Raw genomic sequence first — 19,321 nt, 5'->3', positions numbered from 1 at the left:
TGTGTGTGTGTGTGTGTGTGTGTGTGTGTGTGTGTGTGTGATTCGAAATCCCAGAAGTAATTTTCAGGCTATTTTTATAGATGAGTTAGAAACAATATTGTCCTTCAAAATATTTTTCTTTTGATTGATTAGTGATAAGGAAATTAAAATGACTGTTTTTATGTTTTATCTTTTCTTTATCACCATTTTTAAGACTAGGTGTCATGGAGTCAGAGTGGAGGTACAATGACCACTCATGGACCATCTGATCCCAATTCTGATAGACATGGAAGCTTTAACTTGCTCTGCTTTTCTGGTCTGGGTGACTTTGCTCCTGATGGCCTTCTGGGTGAGAACCTCTTGGGTGCTCATCATCTTTGCACAGGATATAGTATGGATCCCATATCAACTTTAGTACTATTTCAGTTCAGAACTCAGAACTCCAATGATCTATTAACCTCAGCCTCCCCAAGTAGCAGAAATTTCAGTCTTGGGCCTCCATATTGGATAACTCCTCCTCCTCCTCCTTCTCCTCTTCCTCCTTCTTCTCCTCTTCCTTCTTCCAATCTAGTTGCCCCATTCATCTTTTCAACAAAATATTGTTTTGGTTGAACTTCCTAACAATTAGAATTGTCTTTAAAATGAATTGGTCTGCTTTAGGGTTATAGTGAATTCCTTGTCACTACTGATATTCCAGCAGAGTCTGGATGTTCCCTTCTCTGGCATATTGTTGAGAGCATTCATGCTCACAGGTTGAACTACATTACCTTTGAAGTCCCTTCCAACTTTGTAATTCTCCATTCCTATGCTTCTAGAATGTTAAAGATTATGAAAGAGTTTAGATACCCTTTGGCCCAGGACTCTCATGTTTACAGAGAACAAAGCTGAGGCTCGGAAGGCCATGGGGGTTGTTCAACAATTCCATGATGCAGGGACCTCCCCCTTTCCCTTTCTCATGTTCACAAAAAAAGTGCAAAGAAGACTATCCAGACATAGCCATTGCCTAGCTTAGCGATAACAGTGTTCTGGATTAAGTGAAAGGTACCTGACCTTTTACTAAACGTGTTTAGCTGCCTGAAAAATCTCTCCCCAGATCCTAAGATTATTGGGGCACATAATGTTACCTGGGGAGAGCTACGTGCTGCAGAATTACCATGAGCTCCTCCCTGTTCCCAGGACAGCTGCCTACAAAATGGCACTAAGCATGGATCACTCTGTCCAGGTAGAGCCCCGGGAGGATAAATCCGCCTGAAGGCGGTGTGCTGACATGGGCTCGGTGGAGTCAAAGAAGTCAGTCAGTCAACAGGCATCCACTGAGGCTCTTCTATATATCCACAACTCTGCCTAATCCTGGGGGAGACAGAAATTGCATTTCTCGAAGGATCTACTAGGCAGTTTGGGGGGGGGGGGGCAGAGAGAGAGGGAAGCACACATGTAATAATCAGGAAGCCCGTGACTGCCAAACTGCTTAGTACTGACTGTTAAATACAGTGGGAGGCCAGAAAAAGGTCGTGACTGTTTCTTCCTCTATTCAGATATCAAACATTTACTTTGTGAAGAAAGAACTGAACTAGGCATTCTTTCATAGGTTTTACTCTTACTTTTAAAGAGAAAGTTGATATAACTCATTGCTTAATTTTGATACTAAACTGCACTGAGTGGGTATCCATTTAGAGGTTACTCTTCCTTCAAAAGTTGTAGGATGAGTCAAGTTATGGTGGCCGTGATGGGTTTTTTGGACAGAGCTCAGTGGCACTGAGTTCAAATGTGGCCTCAGACACTTACTAACTGTGTGACCTTCAGCAAATTACTTAAACCAGCTTGCCTCAGTTTCCTCATCTGTAAAATGAGCTGAAGAAGGGAGTGGCAAACCACTCCAGTACCTCTGCCAAGAAAACCCCAAATGGGTACACAAAGAGTCATCATACATGACTGAAATGACTCAACAACAACAATGAAAAAGAATTGGGAGTTGTGGATTATTGTGTGGGAAAAAATGACAAAATGTAAGTGTTGCATTAGGAAAGTTAATTTGGCAAGGTTGTAGAAGACAGATTTAAAGAAGAGAGAGTCAATGCCAGTTGGGCAGCTGTTGTAATAAACTGCAATAAGGTGAAGAGGGTCTAGACAAAAAAGTCACTGGGTGGTAGTAACAAAATATTGAATAGTGTCAGAAGACCTGGGTTTGAGTCCTGAGTCTGCCATTTACTATCTGTGTTGCATTGAGTAAATAATTTAACCTTTCTGTGCCTCAGTAGGTCTCTGTGTCATTTTTTAAATGACGGGGGTTGACAAGGCTCAGGGCCCTCATAGCTCTAAATCATATGATGTGAGGGTGTCAAAAGGAGGTAAAGTCAAGACATTTCAAAAGAGAAATCAACATGATGATACCACCAGACAGCCAATGAAGATATATAATTAGCTCATGTCTGTTCACTGGACTCACACTCACAAAATGGCACTCAGCAGATTATAGATCGATATGCAAAGTTTCAGTATTGGAATGGACAAACATTCAGACTAAAAGGTGCTGATGGCTGCAGAGTGAATGGCTGTGGGCCAAGTGGATGGAGTCTGGGACATCAGCCGTTAGTGTCCTACTCTGCATTTCAGTAGCTAAATCAATAAATGCCCAGTGGCCAAGAATGAGGCCCTTGCTAGCCCAGAAACCCCACTTCAGAAGCATCAAGGACCTGAAAATCCTTCTATCCACAATAACCGGTTTCCCCACTAGCAGCTTTAGGGCAAAATTGTTGCTGGTGATTTTGCTGCTACAGTGAGAAGCTAAATTTTGCCAACCTTGCTATATATCCATGGTGAATAACAATGAGGAATGGCATAAAAGCACTGTTCAGAGGGGGATGGGGAGAGAACTGGAGAATTCCAAAAGATAGTGTCTAGGCAGAAATTTGTGAGAAGGTTCCTTCCAAGCAGCAGTTCATTGCATCATATTATTTTAGAGTTGCATGGGACCTACAGATCCTCACTTTATCCTTCTAATTTGTTTTATAGAGAAGGAAACTAAGGTTATTTGGAAGATCATTTGATGTTTTGCATCAGGTAAATCACAAAGAGAGCTCTCCCCTCCCTTCCTGGACACTGACGTTCAGTTTCTCAAGGAGGACAAACTATGTCCTCTCTATCTTCCTATCCTTGTGGGAGGGGCCACAATTAGGCAATATGTCGATAAATGCAATGCATGGGACCTGTGGGTTTGGAAAGAAGGCCGGCTTCTTTCTAATCCTATCTGTCAGCACCACTCCTCACACACACATTCCAATAAGGAGACCTATATAAACTCAGCTCTATTCATGTTATGATACCACTTTATACTCTGGGTATAATAATAATGATTTCTATTTCTATAGCTCTTTCGAGTTTACAAAATGTTTTCCGCACAACAGCCCTAGGATAGACATTATTATGCTCACCTTAATGAAATGGGAAGCAGAGATTCAAAGAGATGAAGTAATTTTCTCAAGATCAAAGGTTAGTAAGTGATGGGGCCAAGACCTGAACCCAGACCTCTTAGATTAGAATCATAAAATGAATTCTAATGAGTTTAATTGGAAGGTCAATTGTAATATCAATGATAACAACATTTCAAGTACAGGATGGGGGAGTAGCCAGAGAATAGTCTGTATTAAAAAAAAATTGCAAGGTTATTAATGACCTTAATTCTTAATATCAATAAATAGTATGACTTGACAGCCAAATAAACTAAAGGTGATTTTAAATATTGTGCCTAGAAAAAAGAGAAAGGCATAATAGGGATAATAGAGAGACACTTTATTGAGCTCTTGCTACAATACTCCTTGAGCTTGGCATTTAGTTCTGGGGGCTGCATTATAAGGAGAATTAATTGAGAAGCTGGAAAATGTTCAGAAGTCTCTGAGGATGGTGAAGGGAATGTAAACCATGTCACTTAAGGATCAGTTGAAGGAACTGGATATTTTTAGCCTAAGGAAGGAAAGGAGGACATGACAGTTTTCATCAAGAATCTGAAGGGTTGTCAAGTAGAAGAAGGATCAGCCTTCTTTTATTTGGTTCCAGAGAATAGACCTTGTACCATGAATTAAAATTATAGAGGTAGTTTATGTCTTGACTGAAGATATTTTTTTCACATAATTAGTCCAAAAGTAGAATGAACTGCTTTGAGTGGTTTGAGGCTTCTCATTACTGGAGGTCTCCAAGAAATGGCTCAAGGGCTATTTATCAGAAATGTTCTAGAAAAAAAATTCTTATTCCAGTAGAGTGAAGAGTAAGTGAGCTTTGAGATCATTCCCGACTTCAATATCCAGTGATTTCTGTAACCTGGGTTCCAGTGCTTTTTGTACTATTCAGTGATTTTCCTTATAGAGATTGGGAGCATTATTTAGCATTGGTATTGTTGTTCCCTAAGACCTCAGGATCTCATCTTTGTTACTGGGTCTCTTTGTTGAGTATGATCCTGATTCTTATTACCTAGTTTGGAGGGTAGAATGAGAAGGGGATGAGATGAGTGGAAAGATGTCTAGACCCTTATATTATCCAGGGGCTTAGCCAATTAGCCAATCTTAGCCATTGATCAGCTGTCCTGCTCAATGCAGTCACATCTCCTATCTGACCAAATCTGTGATTTACGTTTCCATTACTTATTTGCCCTTTCTTTCCTGTGTTCATCTTTCAGAATTGACTTTTTTTTAAACCTTGTCCAGTGGTATTAACAACTCTTCCTTATACCAACTGATCTACTTTCCATGACTCTGTTCTTATCCTAAACTTCAACATCCACCCATTCAATCTACCATTATCTACCATTCAAGATATCATCTTCTCCTGGACTCTCTACCCTATCACAAAGCTACCAAAGAGCCGGTGTGGTGGTAACTCTGTCTCAGATTTGCTTCACAACACTGGACAATTCAATTTAATTCTGAGACTATCTGTTTTCTTAAAAGGAAAACAGAAATAGTCATTCTTTGACTGCCTTGTGTGGTGTTACGGAGTCAAATGAGACAATGAATGTAAAAGCTTTTGAGAAAATATAGTGATATTGATATAAAGGATAGGATTTTATGAAATGATAGATGAACAGGAAAGCAGTTGGAATGTCTGAGCAAATAGATAAATAGCACACAAAGATACATTTTGCTGTAGGAAAGAGAACACAGTCCTTGGAACTAAAAGGTCTAAATTTGTGCCCTGGCACTGCCCCTTCTTAGCTATGTGGTCTTAGGCAAATCCCTTTATTTCTCTGACCCTCAGTTTTACCTTCTGCAAAATGGGGATAATAATATTTATCCTATCTATCCCCAAAAAGTTGTGAAAAAGAACACTTTCTAACATAAAAGGACTATGCAGTATTTCCCAGAAGTCTTAGCATCATTTTATGCTTAAACAGTGTTTTTGCTCCAAAATGCAGTAAGATTTTTGGGACACCCTGTACACAGTGCAAGGATTCACAGAGCTATAACATGAAGCATGGAGTGATTATATATAGACTGTCTTGGGAGTGACCAAAAATCAAATGATTTTATATTTTGAAAACTTTGGTTTTTTTTAAATACTAACCAGATTCTAGATCAGGACCACAAAGACTAACAAGCTTCATAAAAGCAACCACACATGGTTATTATGCTTAAATAACAGCCTTCAATATTTACCTTCTCTTTTTTTTTAGCTCCTATCTTGAAATGATTAAGATCCTATCAGGTTTACCAAGGACTGCTTACGTCAATAACGTATCAATGTCACTCCTCCATGGACTGCTTTTCTCATTCGCTGACCTTGTCTTCCTTTCGTACTCAAACCAGATTTATGATGGACTATATCTTTCTTAACCCCTGTGCACTCTGCCTTTCAGGCTCCAATCCCCATCCTTATCCATTTTTCCACTTCCTTAACTCAGGCCCTAGCTTTTTATACCTTTCATGTCCTTCTTTCTACTCCTTGATTACTTTCTGCTCTTCCTTATTCACACTGACCTTTTTTTATTCCTTGTGTATTTATTGCTCCATGGCACTTATAACCCCAAGGCACATCATCATTTATCTGCTGTGTCCTTTCTTTCCAATTGAGTTTCCCTGAACACTGCCTTCATTCTCTTAGATTTGACTGCTGTAATGTAACTTTCTTTGCTCCATCCATTCTTCTTCTTATCGCCAGCCTGTTACTTAGAGAGTGGAGGAACCAGATAACAACACTGCAGATATAAATGGGACCTGAGAAATGGGACTTATAATAAAGAAAGGGGACAAGAAGGACAGACATGAACAGGCCACAGCTAAGGCTGTGGGGGTGGCTGGTTGGTGATCAAGATGGGAAAAGTGACTTTGCAAAAAAAAAAGACTTTCAAGGCTCTTAGAGGAAAGGTGTAAGGAACTGAAAGGTTATTTAGTCTAATCGCCTCTTGAAGGGAAAGAAACTGAAGCTCAGAAAAGCCAAGGGATTTGCCCAAAGTAAAAAAGATAATGAGTAGCAGAGACTGGATTTGAACTCAGGTCTTCTGAACCTAAATCGAATGTTCCTTCCAATGTACTGCATAGAAATTGAGGATTAAATATATCTTAGGGGACACAAGTGATTAAGCAACGGGGTAGGGCATTGGTTCCAGCCACTGGCATAGAAGTCATATCCCCCCTCTAAGGGCGGCTAGGTGGCACAGTGAATAGAGCAACGGCCCTGGAGTCAGAAGGACCTGAGTTCAAATCCGGCCTCAGAAATTTAACAAAAAAAATCTAGCTGTGTGACCTTGGACAAGTCACTTAACCCCAACTGCCCTCAAAGAAGTCATAATCCTCATAATAACTTGTGGAGGTAGACGCTGCCCTTATTGTTAGTGGTATGTTTGTTTATGTACCAGGGATGGGGCAAGGGATCTGGGGGCAGAGTTATAGGATCAGAAAATTGAGTATATATTTAGAGCTAGAAGGGGCTTTAGAGGGCAGCTAGTCTAACCCCCTCATATTGCAGATGGGGAAACTGAGGACCAAACCTAAGATCACATAGAAAATAAGCTCCAAAAAGTACCATTTGAATTTGTGTCCCCTGGATCCAGAGCCACTGGTTTTCCTACTATACCACTATCTAAGGATTTTTCTCTCCACCTCCCCATCCCCGCACTGTGAAATCTTATAATAAAAGCAAAAACATTTCTCCGAGGAAGATGACTCAGCATGAATGCAAGCCAGTCTATGAGCCAGAACCATATCTCTGTCAAATTCTGGTAGCAAAATATGTCTGAGAGGAGAGGGGAGATTCAAAGGTGGCTCCAACTAGTGATTCCATTAATAGAAATGGGAAAGTTTTTAAGGGCAGCCTGATCTGGAGGAAGGGAAGCTTAGATTTTAGGCATCTTACATTTTAGGGATGGGCAGGCAGGGTACTATAATGAGAAGCTGGATTTGAAGTCAGGAACCTGGATTTGATCCTGAATCTTCTCTTTACTACTTGGAGAAATTACTACGTGGAGAAATTATTGGATCTCATTGTTAAAGTGAGGGAATATAACTAGATGACCTCTAAGGTCTACTACGGCAACTGCCAATCTAGTGATCTCATGATTTTAAGGTCATAAAGCCTGAAAGTAAATATCTCAGCTTTGCCAAAGAGCTCAGAGACAAAGGTAGGAGGCTGAGGGCGGGGGAGGAGGGGAGAAATACAAATAAAGAAAGAAAGGTCAATTTGAGATGAGCCTGAAGATTCTAGGCTCAGATGATTAAATGAAGGCAGGCTAACTCTATAGTCCCAAACCAAATGGGGCCACTGGATTTGAAATCATAGAAATGGGTTTCAAATCCTAGCTTTCTATTTACTACCTGTGTTACCTAGTTTTGCTCCCTCTTGGACTTTAGTTTTAGTTTTTTAATTTTCTTTCCTCTATAGAATGAGGATGTTGAACTGTATACTGGAGTTCCTTCCAATCTTATCCAGAAAGAATAAGGAGAGACCAGGCTGCAGTGATATGCTGCTAAGGGGAAAGGGGTGGTGGTGAGAAAAAGGAAAGGTCATTATTCTCCTAAGCCTTTTTTTTTAACAACCACAATCTGCTATTTGCAATGAAGAGAGAAGCATGATGGGTGAAGGGAGCAGTTATTAAAAACTATTTCCCCACTAAAGAATTACTCAGTTCTTTTTCACTTTAAGGAAGTTTATAAAGCCCTAGAGATATTTGCCTAACCAGGGATTTTTGATATGCCCTAGGAGCTTAAATAGGTTTCTGCCTATCAGTTAGGTGACAGTTGAATTGAAACACAGGGCACAGAATACTAATGTCATAGAGTTGAGAGATGATTCAGACAAGAAAGTTCTGAGGGTGAACAAAGAGCATAGCCTGATCTTAGCCTGATCTTAGCCTGGCCTCCATTGCCTTCTGATGCAACCTGGCTGAGGGAAAGAGAAATGTGTTGCTATTGACTGAAGACAATTGTAAACCTTTTCTGCAGGGGAAACGCTAACCAGTTACAAAACCTCTGATAGATGGAACACAGGATTGCAGGTAGCCCCCAGCAACTCAGCTAAGGACTAGAGGTGAGGCACAGTTGGAAAAATACAAGAGTTGGCTGAAATAAGAGGATAAATGAGCTGCAGCTCTTCTCTGTAGAGGAGAAATATAGCCACAGTATTCACCGGTGGATGATGGAGGCATAGGAAAAGCTGGTTAACAGAATTTAGCAAGTTTTCTCCCTGCAGGGGGAAGGATTACAAATCACAGAGTATCCTTAGTGGCTATTAGACAGTACGTTAGCTAACCCTGAGTATAGCTAAAAAAAACAGCTGAAGACCACCTGCAATGGAAACATTATGTTCAGGAAAGATGAAAATACCTAGGCATAGCCAGAAAGGCATAATGCCTAGGAAGGATCAGTGGACAGAAATGTCCAACAGAAAGCATCAAAATTTAAAAAAAAAAAGATATCAGTATCTTTCTGGAGTTAAAGATATTAATTGCTTCTCATATATGGTTTTCCAGGCATATATGTTCTCTTCCATATATTTCACTATTTATGTGAGAACCTTGGCCACATATGGTCTCTACATATAGATGCTTCATTGTCAATTCCCAGGTTCGTTCTTAATGTATGCTTATGGAGAAATGTTCCACATTTTTTACTTTACTAAATCACTGAATGCCTTTGTTTTGAACAGTGTCTCCTCTAGCTAATCATTAAAAGGAAACACATTGATGGGGGCTCTTGCACTATAGTTTAGAAAGGATTTTAGAGGGGCGGCCAGGTGGCTCAGCGAGTAAGAACACTGGCTCCAGTGTTGGGATGACCTGGGGATCAAATCCAGGCTCAGATACTTAGCACCACACCCATAAATAACTGGTTGTGTAAACTTGAGCAAGTTATTTAACCCCGATTGCTTTAAAAAACAAAAAAAGAATTTTAGATTCTGTTGGGTGTCAAGGTGACACACTGAATGGAGGACTGGATCTGGATTTAGGAAGACCTAAATTCAAATCCAGCCTCAGATACTTACTAATTGTGGGATCTTGGGCAAGTCACTTAACCTCGGTTTGCCTGTTTCATCATCTATAAAATAGAAATAATAATAGCACCTGGTAGGGTTATTGTGAGAATCAAATGATACAATACCCGTAATACATTTACCATGGTGTCTAATACATCGCAAGTACTATATAAATGTTCGGTGTTGTTGTTGTCCAAAAGACCAGCATCCTTAATGTATGTCACGTTCTCAACCTTGGCATTATCCTTGCCTCCTCACTCTCACTCCACAGATCCAATCAGCTGTCAAATCATGCTGTTTCTACAATGCCTCTGGCAGCTGACCTCCTCGCTCACACAGTTCCTCTTAGTTTAGGCCCTCATCACCTCTCACCTAGTTTATTGTAACAGTCTCCTAATTGTTCTCACTGCCTGGAATCTTCCACTGCTCCTGTTCATCCCACGCTGCTGCCAAAGTAACTTTACTTAAGCTCAGATCTGACCATGTGTCTCTTTACTCAACCAAAGCCAGTTGTTTTCTGTTGCTGCTAGAATAAAATGTAAACTCCTCTATATAACTTTTAGAGTCCTTTATAACCTGATCCCAAAATATCTTTCCAGATTCATTAGATATCACCACCTTTCCTGAACTCTGGTCTAACTGAAATGGCTTCTCTAGTCTTCATATGATTCTCCATTTCCCACTTTGTTCTTCTTCACCAGCTATCATACACACCTACAATGCACTCCATCCTTACTTCTGCCTCATAGAAGCCCTCTCTTCTTTTAACATATATTATCATCTTTTCTGTAAAGCTTTTCTAGATCCCCTCAATTTTTAGTGGTTTCCCTCCCAAGCTACTTTGTTTTATCTGAGTTGTATATATTAGGATTTATTCACTCCGTATTTGTGTATGTGATACATTGCATGTATATATAAACATAAAAATACATATGATTTATTTATATATACATAAACATACATAATGTATGTGTGGATATATATGTGCTTATGTATAGGTGTGTATATACATATATATGACATATGTACATACAATCTCCTCCTTGCTTAGAATATAAGCTCCTTCTGAGTAGGGATTGTTCATTCTTTAGACTTGTATCTCCAATACTTAGCACAATGCTTGGAACATAATAAACATAGTTGATTATGACCTACAAAATAACTAAAACTGGCTTTATCTATAATGGGAACCTAACCAGGACCAATGGGTAAGATACCACCATTGCTACCAAGTCTCAAGCCTATGTTGTATTCTAGGAAGAGAAAAAGGAAGGGCAGAGAGCATATATATATATATATATATATATATATATATATATGTGGTAAGATTTGCTTATATTAGATTAAATATAGGAATATACACCTCTAGTAGTAGAGATATCTGAATTGTAGACTATTTACAAGAAATGCAATTTGTTTTTAGACAAACATAATGTTGACTCAACTATAAACAAAAGGTTTGCAGGGAGAAGACTCTCTGGCACGTGCTTTAAACTCATTTGTAATTAGAATACTCCAAAGTGCTTAACACAGACAGGGTTTTGCTCATAGTAGGTCCAGACCAAATGTCTGATGAATAGCAGAAACCCTTTAAAAGAGCATGTTCTCTTGACTATATTAACCTGCCTCTTGTGAACTTACATGCCTCTTTTAAGTGGGAAAGTTGTCCCCATTCTACATTTCCCTTCTGCTTCTCCCAGTGGATCCTTCTTTTTTACCCCTTTGTAGTTTTTGGAGGTCATTCCAACATAATCAACTCACACCCATGTCCTGTTTTTAACTGCCATAAGAAAGATAAACTTTTTAGGAGTTACATGTATCATCTTCCCACATAGGAATGAAAGCAATTTAATTTTGTTGAGTCACTCATGTTTACCTTGTTATGTTTTTATGTTTCTTTTCGTTTGAGTCTTGCATTTGAATGTCAAATTTTCTATTCAACTCTGGTCTTTTCATCATGAATTCTTGAACATTATCTATTTCATTAAATACCCATTTTTTCCCCTTGAAGTATTACAATCAGTTTTCCTGAGTATGTTATTCTTGTTTGTAATCCTAGCTCCTTTGCCTTTCAGAACATCATATTTCAAGCTTTCCACTCCTTTATTGTGAAAGCTGCTAAATACTGTGTGATTCTATGATATAATATAATATAAAATAACTTCATGATATTTGAATTATTTCTTTCTGACTGCTTGAAGTATTTTCTCTTTGCCCTTTTGTTATAATATGCCTGGGAGCTCTTGACTTTTGCTATAATATCCCTGGGAGTCTTCATTTTGGGATTTCTTTTAAGAAGTGAACAGTGGATTCTTTCAATTTCTATTTTTCACTCTGGATCTAAGATATCAGGGTAGTTTTCCTTTATATTTGCTTGATATATGATGTCTAGGCTCTGTCTTTGATCATGATTCTCGGGTAGGCCAATAATTCTTAAATTACTTCTCCATCTATTTTCCAGGTCAATTGTTTTTCTGATAAAATATTTTGCATTTTCTTCTATTTTTTTTTCATTCCCTTCATTCCTTTTTTCATTCTTTTAGTGTTTCTCAATGTCTCATGAAGTCATTGGCTTCCATTTGTTCAATTCTAATTCTTAAGAAATTTTTTTTCTTCAGTGAGATTTTGCATATTCTTTTCCATTTGGCTAATTATGCTTTTCATATCTCTTTTACCAAGCTGCTCTTTTTATAATTTTCCATCACTCATTTCTTTTCCCAATTTTACCTCTATCATTTTTACCTCTTTCTGTAACTCTTTCATAAATTCTTGTTGGGTTTGAGTCCAATTAGCATTTTTCTTTGAGGTTTCTTTTGGTAGCTGTTTTCACATTCTTATCTTCTTCTAAGTTTGTGTCTTGGTCTTGCCTCCCACCATAGTAGCTTTTTATAGTCACTTTTAATTTTCTTTATTTTTTCCAATCTATTTCTACACTTTGAAATTTATGTTAAAATTGGGCTCTATTTACCTGGGCAAAGGAAGGCTCTGTCCCAAGATTTAAGTTTTATTTTGTGCTATTGTTTTCAGAGCCATTTCTGCCAATTTTTGGTGCTTTCAGGGTAGTGTAATCCAGTGAGATGTGGAGTAACCGTTCTGCTATTTACCCAGGAAGGGCCCCTGGTCTCCTGAAACAACAGATTTTAGCTCCTTTCTTGAAACTATAACTGTGACTAGAGCCCCTTGTGTTCCCTTGTGACTGACCACCATACTCCTCTCTGCGCTGGAACTGCCACCCAGAATTCTATATAAGCAATAGAATTACCAGTCAGCACGATTTTTACACAGTGCCAACAAAGCGTCCCCTGTAATCTCTTCCTGATGATTTGTGACCCACTTACTGTAGCTGGTCTGAGATCTCAGAACTGTTTCTATAACCACTATTGCTGCTGCTGCATGTCTGAGCTCCAGAGAGGTCTCCAGCCCAGTATTACAGACTTCTTCTGCCAACTTCTCAAGCTCTCTTGGGCCAGAAAAAAGTCTCACCCCAACCTTTTGTTGGCTCTATTGCTCCAAAATTTGATTTGAGACTTTATTTCAAAGTTGTTTAAAGGAAAATCTTGACTACCCGTAATCTGCCATCTTGGATCTCGACCTTGTTTAACTACTAACTTACTTTGGAATATCTGTGAAGAAAATGTTTGCTCCAGTAAACAGCTCCTGTAAACCTTCCCTCTAGCTCAGAATGAATCATCACAAGTCCTCCAAATAAGAGTTTTCATGAATAACAGCTTATGTTCATATCTCTTTTTAAACTTTACAAAATGATTTCCTCATAACAACCTTGGGAGACAAGTAGTGCAAACATTATTGTCCCCATTTTCAGATAAAGAAACTGAAGCCCAGAAAGATTTAATGACTTTTCCCCAGTCACAAGGCTGTATGCAGCAGATCAAGGATGCAAACATGATTCTCTCTTATCTCTGAGTCTGGAGTTGGTGGTAGGGAACCTACAGCTACAAGGCCACATGTGGCTTTCTAGATTCTTAAGTGCAGTCTTTTGACTGAATTCAAATTTTACAGAACTAAGCCTCAAAGATGCAGATTCCCACCCCTGGTCCAAGGTTCTTTCAATGGAGATGTAGTGTGGTACAATGAAAAGAGTACTGGGTTTAGAGTCTTAGGATATTGAGTTCAAATTCTATACCTGGCTACTTACTAGCGGTGTGACTTGGGGAAGTCACTAAACCTTACAATCACTCACTCTTCTCATATATAGAATAAAAGGGCTGGACTATATCAACTCTAATGTCTCTTCAAACAGTAAGTTTATGTCCTTCTGTACCACACTGCTTTTTATTAATGAATGAACTTCTAGTAGCCATGAGCTCTTGCAACGACTATGAACATAAGGTGTCATTTGATCCTCATGTTAGTATGCAGAGAAGACATTATTATTCCTATTTTACAAATAAGGAAACTGAGGCAAAGAACAGTGAATTGAGGCCCCTAAGCTCATGTCTGAATGGTGGCAAAATTGAGACTACTGCTACCTTTATCTTCTTATTCTGGAGCCCCCTTGCCTCTACCTCTAGGATAATAGAAATGTGTTCTTCTGGTTTTTTGTCAATTACTTAATTTGGAAAATAAAGGATATTAGAGAAATGGCAAGAAAAGCAATCATTCTTTCTATAAAAATCACAAATTTCAATCAAAGTGAAATATTTTAGAAACTAAGAACATTCTCTAACAACACCACACAATTCTTGGAGTTAGGAATCATCTCTTCTAACCCTCTCCTTTTACAGATGAGGAAAATATAGTTCATAGAGAATAAGTAACCCACCCAAAGTCAAATAGGTAGCAAAGAGAAGATCTGGGAGTAGAATTAGCATCTTCTAACATCAAATCCAATGGTCATCAGCTACACATCTGTAGATGTGTTTTGACACTTGGCAGACCCTATGCAACAGGCATGTGGTGGTTTTTATTATTAAAGTTGAATGTCTTATCTGTCTCATGAAACTGACCCTCACATATCTGCCTTTCCTTGTCTATTGATAAAATATGTTGATATCTCACTTGAGGAGATCAGCTTGAAAACATAAGGAAGGGCAGGCAAGGTATCCAAGCAAGATAATGAAAAATGAGTACTCTATTCATAGACTCCATGATTCAGTGGATACAGTGTTCATCAACACAATTAAATGCCAAGAGTCTGACACATCAAGGCCCAAACTCATTTCTTACCATTGCTATGCCCTTTCATATATTAAACAACAAAACAAAACAAAACTCATTTTCTATTTTTCTCCCAATGTTTCTTTTCATGGTCCAATGAAGTGGATTAGTTGTATATAGGACACAATGTGACTGTTTTTATTTTTAGCAGGGTGGGGGGGGGATGGCATTTTCTCCTTAAATTCATCCATTCACTATCCCTGGGACTATGCTTCCTTTATCTTCATCATCTTCTAGGACTGAAGATCAAAACAAAATACGAATGAAGTTGGATAGTCATTAAAAAGACAAATTAGGAATGGAGTTTGGTGGAGGGCCACAGCCTGGAGGGAAACTTCTGTTTCTTATCCTTTTGTGTGACATGCATTTCTATTATTTTTAAAATGAGGCAGGCTTTTACATCAGAGCTTGGGTCAAAATGACAATTCCTTATGGAAGCACCATGTGGGCCTGTTCGAGAAATATTTTAGGTAAGCTTGCTTATGGTTAATACAGCTGTCCAAAATCTGACCGAATGACTCTCTTAGAAGAAAAAAGAATTTTCATTGTCTGCTAAAGGATACTGGGCTTCATTGGCCAACTTTTTTGGAGAAGAATTTCCCAAGTTCCAGGGAACAGCATAGGTTATTTTTAAAGGGATATGTATAGCTCCTAAAATAGGTTCTAAATAAGTCCTAAAACTTATACTATATTAAGTGCTTGGCCCAGGGTCACACACTCAATATGCATCAGAGATGGAATTTGACCTCAGAAATTCCTGTCTCCAAAGCAAGCATCGTCTCCATTATCATTTAAAGCATCTTAGGAGTAATAGTAAGTATGAGTACAGAAAGCACTTTAAGTCTGACGAAGTGCTATAAATCACTATCTCATCTGACTCAAAATTGTGCTGCTGATTTATAGGTGAGGAAGCTGAGTCTCAGTGAAGGGAAAGAAGTATGTGCCAGGCACCATAGGAAATACTTTATAAACATTAGATCATCTGATGACAACAACCCTGTACAAAAAGCACTATTATGATACCCATTTTGCAGTCCAGGAAACTGAGTCAGAGGTTAAATGATCTGCTCATGGTTACACAGTTAGAAAGTATCAAAGACAAGATTCAAACTCATGTTTGTCCTAATATCAGCAATCTTTTCATTACGGCATTCTGCCTTTGAATTTGGAGTTAGAGAACCTAGTTCTGAGGTCCAGCTCTCCCACCATTACTGTTGTGTGATCTTGAGCTAGTCTCTGAGATTGAGTTTCCTCTACCGCAAAATGTAATGATCATTGCACTGACTGTCTTCTGGGACTGTTGTATAAAATGCTTTATAAAAGTGAGTGCTGCAACTATTGTATTGTGTTGTGTTGTATATTGTTATGAAATTATTTAAACTGGCACAAGAGCAAAATATAGTGGTGTTGTGAGCTCGGTCATTTTGTACAAGTTACAATATTTGGTCTTAATGTCCCAGCAGAGAAATGACTTGGAATCAAGAGAACTGAGTTTTGGTCCTCACTCCAAAATAAAAATAGTTGTGTGACTTTTACTTCCAGGTCTCAGTTTCCCTGGCTTTAAAATAAAGTAGTTGGATTAGATGAATTCCAAGATCCTTTCTGGCCCTATAATTATATGATATGTGGATACAGGTTACAAAGAAATATGTATGTATATTACATGTATATAATATGCACATAGCAAATTGTAATGGGAATGTAAATTTTGAAGATCTTCCCTGCCCCTAGGCTAAAGTGCACCTGGAGCCTGGGGTGGGAGGTTTGTTTTTCAGTAGATACTTTTTGATTGGCCAGTGGGTCAATAAGGTTGTTACATTCTCTGAGCCAGGAGAAGGCTATATAAGCCCTGATGTGAGGCTTTGTTTTGGGGCTCACTTTGAGAAGTGTTCTGTGATTTGATCAGATGAAACTCAGGGAAGCCAGTTGTTGAGAGCCGTGCCCCCCTTCTCCCCCACCTTGGCTTTGAAAAACCCAGATGTTGATTTGGTATGGATGTAATGGTTGGACAGTTTGGAAAGCTGTCTACTTGATCTGTTTCTGTCTTGATAATTCTGTCTGTATATTCTGAAGTTTGGGGTGCTGACCTTTTTCCCCTGAAAGAGGTAAATGATACATATTTGACTGATTAAAGTAAGCTTGTTAACCCATTTTGAGTTGCTTTCCTTTATCAAAGCAGATCCAAGAACCTGTGTTGGCAGACACCCTGGGGACGCTGGGATGCTTGCCGCTACACAAATATGCATATAGTACACATATTTTAATGAATATAAACAATCTAAGAATTTGAGCAAATCTGTGGAGGTATAGTCCACCTCTGTTAGCTGTCTGACTATTGTTTTTCATTTTAACTATAGTGCTGTGGTTTCCTGTTTGTTTTTCTGTTTGTGCTGCTGATTGGAGTTCAGAAAAACATACAAGGCAGTGTTATAATGAATTAAAGCACAAGATTGGAATAAAAAAGGACCTCAGTTTGCATTCTGAGCTTGGAATTTATGAAAAGATAAATAAAGACAGAGTCGGGAAGAAGAGAAAGAACTAACCATTTAAGGACCTGTTAAATCAGTCCTCAGACACTTATTATCTGTGTGACTCTGGGCAAGTCACTTAACCCTGTTTTCCTCAGTTTCCTCATCTGTAAAATGAGCTGGAGAAAAAAATGGAAAAACCCCTCCAGTATCTTTGCCAAGAAAACCCCAAACAAGGTCTCAAAGGGTCAGACATGACTGAAACAATTCAACAACAACAAAGCACTTTACAAATATTATCTGATTTGATCCTGGTCTAAGGGAACTTAGAAGATGACAAGTCTTATCCATTTCACTGGCTGATCAGTTAACTATTAACATGGACCCTTTAAACATAGAAAAGGTAAGAAGTGTAAGAAAATGGGCAGACTGAAAAGAGAAGATTTTGCCATCCCACGATTGTATCTTTAGGCCAGGTACATGTACCTCAGTGCCTGTTTGAGGCTTTTGTATTGGCCCAAAGTGCTCTCTCTGAATGCCCTTTCCTTCATCTCTGTTTCAGAGATAGTCTTTATAGAAAAAAGAAAAAGTTAGATCTTCATCACAGTGTTTCCTGGCAAGATATCATAGAGCCTTTAATAGATTAAATGCTTATGGGTCCTGATTCTATGACCCTCATCCAAGAGCATGCTCAAATAAGCTTTATGAGACAGGGCCTCCCCCAGGATTATTCAGGTTCATTCAGGGGGTGAACAAAGAACATTGATTGTTTATTGACAAGGGGAACACTTCTCAAAATCAATATTAGAATTTTAAGTGTGAAGGCTGAGATAAAAAAGTCTGAAAACTCATCTCTGAAATGACAATGGGAAGCAGTTCAAAAAAATAGATTTGCAATATACACTTTTGTTTCTAATTTAGTTTTAGAAATGCATGTAGTCAATCACTAACAAATAAGGGCACAGGAATAAGTTAAACTGATATGGTTTCTGGATCCAGAGAAATACCTGTCAAGACCGCAGGAAGATTTCCATAATGAAATGCCTTCTGAAATTCAAAGGGGCCATTTGTTTGAAAAGCCAAATTATGAGGGTGACTCACTAATGAGATGTGACTTTCTTAGCACATTAGAAATGAAGTTCACTCCTTGGGAAATTGTAGTCATGTGGTCTACACTGTGGATTCGCAACTCTTTAAAAAGGAATATACTTCAAATATTGCCAGGGCCGTAAAGGCAATATTTAATTTCAAATTCATGAACTACCTTCAAATATGAAAGCAAATGGAACAGCATAGGACATCTGGAAAATTACACTAGCAGGAAATGCTCGAAAGCCTGTTGTGGCTGCTCATTTTGAGCTAACAAATAAAAATTCATTGAGCTATTAGTAAAAACTCTGAGTGTACATGTGTGCATATGGTGGGGGGAGGATGACAGCACTCTTTAAATGCTATTCACATTCCAGGTATCTATCTCATTCCACCTGTCCACATGACATTTGAAGCCAAAACGCAAAGAAAAAAATTAATTTAGGTCTCAGCAGAGTCACATAATCTTTTTTGTACTAAGCTACTGAGCAATTCTCATTGATCCTTGCTTCCACTCCCCCTAAACAAAAACATGCCCCCTGCCATAATGCTGTTTGTTCCCATCTCTGTGCCTTTTCTTATGTTATCTTTCCATTTGTCCATCACTCACCCTGTGTTATTTTCTATCCATATTCTACTCATCCTTTGAGAGTACTAAAGTCCCACTTCTTTCAGGAAGATTTTCTCAGTGACTCTTGCATATGCTGAGCTCTTCCTTCCCTAAGTCCTTTTATACTTAATTCTTGGACTACATAAGTCACACCTGGTACTCTTTCACCATACCCATTTCCATGCCCTTCTTCATTCTCCAGTTTCTCTCCTTTCAGAGAATCACAAATTCATAGTATCCCAGAATTAGAAGGAAATCGAAATATGAGTTAGTGAAAAACCTTTCCTGAATGAACCTCAACTCTGTGTGCTTCAGTGAATTCATAGATTGATAGATTTAAAACTGAAAGGGAACTTAGAAATCACTCACTTCTTCATTTCACAGGAATTTTTTCTCCCTGACAAATGGTCATTCATTGATCTACTCCTAGAACAACTTCCTCTCAGAATGAAGAACTCCCACCTCCTAAGGCAGTCAATTCCATTGTTGAACAATTACAACCTCTCTCTCTCTCTCTCTCTCTCTCTCTCTCTCTCTCTCT

The sequence above is a fragment of the Petaurus breviceps genome, unplaced genomic scaffold, assembly GCF_028583685.1.
Source record: "Petaurus breviceps papuanus isolate PSGF00001 unplaced genomic scaffold, PetGlider_PUasm1.0 140, whole genome shotgun sequence".
Lineage (NCBI taxonomy): Eukaryota > Metazoa > Chordata > Mammalia > Diprotodontia > Petauridae > Petaurus > Petaurus breviceps.
The sequence above is the reverse complement of the archived record's forward strand: the minus strand, read 5'-3'. Positions refer to the sequence as shown.